Source organism: Dromiciops gliroides, chromosome 4 (genome assembly GCF_019393635.1).
Source record: "Dromiciops gliroides isolate mDroGli1 chromosome 4, mDroGli1.pri, whole genome shotgun sequence".
Lineage (NCBI taxonomy): Eukaryota > Metazoa > Chordata > Mammalia > Microbiotheria > Microbiotheriidae > Dromiciops > Dromiciops gliroides.
Genome location: NC_057864.1, coordinates 92,242,802 through 92,248,318, shown reverse-complemented (window position 1 = coordinate 92,248,318; position 5,517 = coordinate 92,242,802).

Here is a 5,517-nt window from a genome sequence, read left to right as displayed (position 1 = left end):
ATTATGAGTACTGTTATTGCATAAAACATCAAGATACAATGGAGGGATGAAAAGAGTTTATAGAAGGCATGGTAGAAAACCCTATTATATTCAAACATCCAGAGACTATTTAAAATAAAATGAAAGAAAGACAACAAATAGATGAAAAATGGGAAAGATTTGCTAAGTGCACTCTAACAAATTGTTATCTTTATCAATGCCAGGACAATCTTCATATCTGAAATTTAATTTAATATTCTAGAATGTGCTGCATGAGGAGGTAGAGATAATACTAAAGAAAACTGAAATTAGATGAACAGCTGGAAAAGAACACCTAGAAAGTAAAATCAGAAAAAAAAAAAACAAATAAACAAACAAACAAACAAACACAAAAACCCTCTGTCCTAAAGGAGGCACACTTTTACTTTGATGGAGTCTAAGGAATTGATTCTCAAAATATCTGAAAGATAGTAGGATATGGCATAAAAGCAATAATTATTGACTCAGGTGAATCACTGTGGTACATATATAGAGTGTCTCAAAAGTTTTAGTGTAGATCTGTTTTTAAAATGACTGCAGTTTTGAACTATACAATTTAAACTTGTATTAAGAATTGTCAGATATCACAGAATGGTAGGAAAACTCTTATCCTCTCTGAAGCAAGGATGATTCTGTTTTAATAAGGAGTAGTTATGATATATTTGTTACCAAAATATATTACTCTAATGGGTTCTCCAAATACAGGTCAATTACATATTACATTAATTTTTGCTTTAACAAGACTTTCATAGCTTATAGCTTATATTATCCACAAATATATAAACACAGAATAAAACAAATATTAATTAAGAAGCAAAAGGGGCATGCAAAAAAGTTCTCAAGGGCATAAATAATAACATCATTTTAGTGATTATTGAACAAGTAAACTCTAATGAGCATTATATTTATACCACTATTATTGAATACCACAAAACTGTTGACCTATGTCTACACTCATAGATTTGTATTAAGCTGCAATTTTATATATATATATATATATATATATATATATAAGCATTTGAGAATGATAGAGTAGTTACATTCAAATGTAAAACTTGATCTTTATTTATCTGACCTTCAACATCTTTCAAAAATAAGACTTATACATAATTTATAGTCATTACACTGGTCTTCATGACCTAAGACATGAGGAACCCTAAGGGGGTGACATCACAACGAACTAACACCAGAGAAGTTTAATCCTAACTAAAATACTTACTCAGCTTTCCAACCTTCACTAGCTACCAAGCTTTTGCAGAGCTGTGTGAGTCAATCCATTTGTTTATAAGAGAATTTAGCTCATACCCCAATCCTTTTCTCTGAACCATGAAAAACCAAAAGACATGCTGTTGTTATTATTTGGCTTAGACTGTAATATGGCAAGTCTCAGTACTGCTATAGAACTGAAGAACAAAGAAAACTGTGAAAGGATTTCAAAATGTGTGTGGATCTAACAGGCCTAAATCAATAGGACCCAGAAGTTACTTGGGACAAGTGAAATATAACTCTGACAATGTATGAGGAAGCTGAGACAACTTTTCATCACAGCCCCCAGGGAAACTGCTATTGAAGAGGAAGGAATCAGAAAGTAAGCAATAAGGGAATATGGGAGTCTTAGAGGGGTATTATTGTATAACCAAAAATCTCATGTGGAAGAAAACATCTTTAAAGATCTCTAGCACAAGCCTATGAACAAACAGAGAAGATATTATTATTATTAATAATAATAATGATATTAATATTATTATTATTAGTGAGGCAATTGGGGTTAGGTAACTTGCCCAGGGTAAGTGTTAAGTGTCTGAGGCTGGATTTGAACTCAGGTTCTCCTAAATCCAGGGCTGGTGCACTACGTGGCTGACCCTTTTTTGGGTCTTTTTTTTTTTTCAGGGCAATGAGGGTTAAGCGACTTGCCTAGGGTCGCACCGCTAGTAACTAAGTGTCTGAGGCTGGATTTGAACTCAGGTCCTCCTGAATCCAAGGCCAGTGCTTTATCCATTGTGCCACTTAGCTGCCCTGAGAAGATATTATTAATAGAAGGTAAGATGCTCTCCAGATCATTAAAATAAGTAGAGATATGCAAATAAATATTGCAAAGAAAAGGAAAATTAATGAATGCCTGATGATTCAGAGGGACCTAAGGATTCTGAAGAGAACATGGAAATAGACTAAGATGTTACTGAATGGTTTAAGAAAGAAATAAGAATTGGAAAAGCAAAATCTATGGCCTGCAGAACAGAAAGTATTGGCAGAATAGAAAAACTTGAATACATGGTGAAAAAACCTCACCAAAGAAACAAACAAATAAACAAACAAAGAACAGATTGAGAATACAGACACATAGAAGTGAAGTATAAGGGCCATGAATTTAAAAAAAAAAATACAACACGTCTAGACTAGAAAGGGAAGCAAAATTATGAAAAGAATGGGAAAATAAATCATTTTCTTCAAAATCTACAGAAAATTGAATTAAACAAACAACACAAATTGAAGGGGAGAAAAAGAAGAAAGGTTTTACTTAATTACTTAATGGAGAAGTTAAAAAGAAAGAGGAGGAATAATCAGACAATTAGACAAAACAAAGAATAAGTAATTAATGAATAAGGCAAAACTCCAAAATCAAGGAAAAAATTAAGGAATGGAAAAGAAGATGGGTTGAAGATGAGGGGAAGAGAACCAGTGAGAATAGGGTTGGTTTAAAGCAGTTTAAGCTAAACTAATTAGAGGGGAAAAAAAAACCTAGTATCTTTCCAGAGGAAGCGGGGAAAAGCTCCTAAAATCAAAAAATAAAAGAATATGAGAGACAAATGAAGAAAAACATAAAGATAACTTTGATAACTTTAAAAGTGAATGGATTAAACAATAAAATAAACAAACAAAAAAGTGATAGATGATAAGGAAATAAACCCTTATAGCTTACAAGTACAACACCTTAAAAAAAACATACATACAGAATAAAAATGAGTGTCTGGAAGAAAATTTACTACGCATCAAGCATATGTGTGAGAATCAGGGTGCCACCCCCTGCTGAGAAAGACATTGTGAGAAGCAGGGCAGCTCTGCCCTGAGGAAAAAACATGTGACTTGGCATCAGGAAGTTGCCTGGCTTCTGGAAGTTACATCTATAGAACCTCCTGTAAGTCACGTCAATCAATACTACCAGCCAATTAGCTTGGAGCTATATATGTGAACTGCCCTACTTCCTGTTTCACAGGAGGCTTCTGGGAGAAGCTGCTGAGATTTGCCCTTTTCATACCAGGACTTTGGGTTGGTGGCAGACAGAGAAAATGAGAGGAAAGTAAATAGACTTTTCTTGCATTATGGGACTCCATGTGCTGTGTTTGCTCTTTAATAAATACTTAAAAACCTAAACTCTTGCTGAATTTATCAGTAAATCTTAACTGGTTTCCCCCCAAAACAGTGGGGGGGGGCAGGTAAGGATGCACATTATATTTTAAACATCACAAATACCACCAAAGAAGAAATTACAATCATGCTATTAGACAAAGCAAAAACATTAATAACACAAAGAGTTAATAAGGAAAACACATTCAGCTAAAATGATCTATTAATAATGAACTAAAATCACTGTTAAATTTATATGATATAATTTCATTTAAAAACACCTACATTAGAAGAATCCATAAAAAATAGTCTAATGTGTCATGAGATTTTAATGTCCCTATTTCAATTTTGTAAAAATTGAACAGAAAAACAAATGCACTTAAAATATAAAATTGAACAAATTGGCAGAGAAATTAGGGGAAAAAAACTTATGGCATCTGCAAAATGACACTACTAAAGAATACTTCTCAGAACAGAGCTATTTGTATAAAAATATTTATAGCAGCTGGTTTTTGTTTTGTTTTGTTTTTTGTGGTGTTTAAGAATTAGAAATCAAAGGCATGCCGATCAATTGGGTAATGGCTAAACAAGCTATGGCATATGATGGTGATAGAATATGATTATTCTATAAGAAATGACAAGAAGGATGATTTCACAAAGGCCTGGAAAGCCTTGAATGTACTGAAGTATAGCGCAGTAAGCAGAACCAAGAGAATGTCGTGCACAGAGACAGCAGGATTGTTTGATGAAAAACTGTGAATAACTTAACTATTCTTAGCAATACAATGATCCAAAATAATCCTAAAGGACTAAGGATGAAACATACTATCCACCTCCAAAGAAAGAATTGATATTGATTGAACAGAGACTGAAGCATGCTATTTTTCACTTTCATTTTTTCTTTTATTCAAGTTTTCTTGTACAAAATGACTAATATGGTAATGTTTTTACATAATTGCACATTTATAACCCATATCTGATTGCTTACTGTCTCAGGGAGGGAGGACAAAAGGAAGGATAAAATTTGGAACTCAAAACTATAAATAAAAATGTTTATTGTCAATGAAATATATAATATTTATCTTCATAACATGGAACTTTTACAAAATTGGCCATGTATTATGGCACACAGATATTGTAAATATGTAAATAGCCATGGATAGTAAAGCAAAAAATGAGGCAATAAAAATAATCAGTTTAGTGAATACATACAATGGAAACAAATCTAAATGGTGGAAACAATAAAATCCTATATAATAAGGAGGTCAAATAACAAATGAAAGAAAAATAATTATGAGAAAGGAATGATAATGATGAAAATACATGCAAATATTTTTGGGATACAGCTAAAGCTATCTTCAGGGGAACAAATTATATCTCTACAAACATAGTTTGAAAATAGAAAAGGCAAGGTATAATGGACTGAATATGCATTAAAAATTAGAACGTCAATAAATAAATCTAAAAAAGCACAAAGAGATGCTACTAAGAATTAGTGGAGAAATAGATAACCTAGAAACCAAAAAAAGTATAGAAATAATAAATACTAAAAGCTTGTTGTTTGAAATGATTAACGAAATTGATGTCACTAGACTGTGATTACAAAAAAATTAGGGAGATACCATGCAAACTACTATGTAAAACAACCTGTACACAAAGTAGGATATACATAAAATAAATAAAATACAACTAAAATGGTTTATAAAGCACAGAACATATGAAATGGCTTAAATCCAAGAGGAGAATCAAAATATGCTCCATGCTTTAGTCCCATGAACTCAAATAGCAATGTCCAAAAAGAAGTGTCAAATAATTTTTGAGTCATGCAGAGTTTTCTATATAGGTTTGACTGAGTGTGGGGTAGGGAGGTTTAGATAACTATTCATAGTCAAGTCATCATTAGAAATTATAGAAGGTCATTCTTACGGAGACTGTATTACTTGATTAATATGGAGTATAAAACATATCCTCTACTGTAAGTTATCCTTCATAAACTATCAGAAAATAAGTCCTTATAGTATTCTTAAGAAAGCAAATATATTATACTGAAACTAGACCATTATAAGATAGAACTATTGTAAACATTTGTCTAGATTAAAAATTAATTCATAAATTTTGAAGGGCAAAATTTTAATAGCTGTCCCTATAACAAAT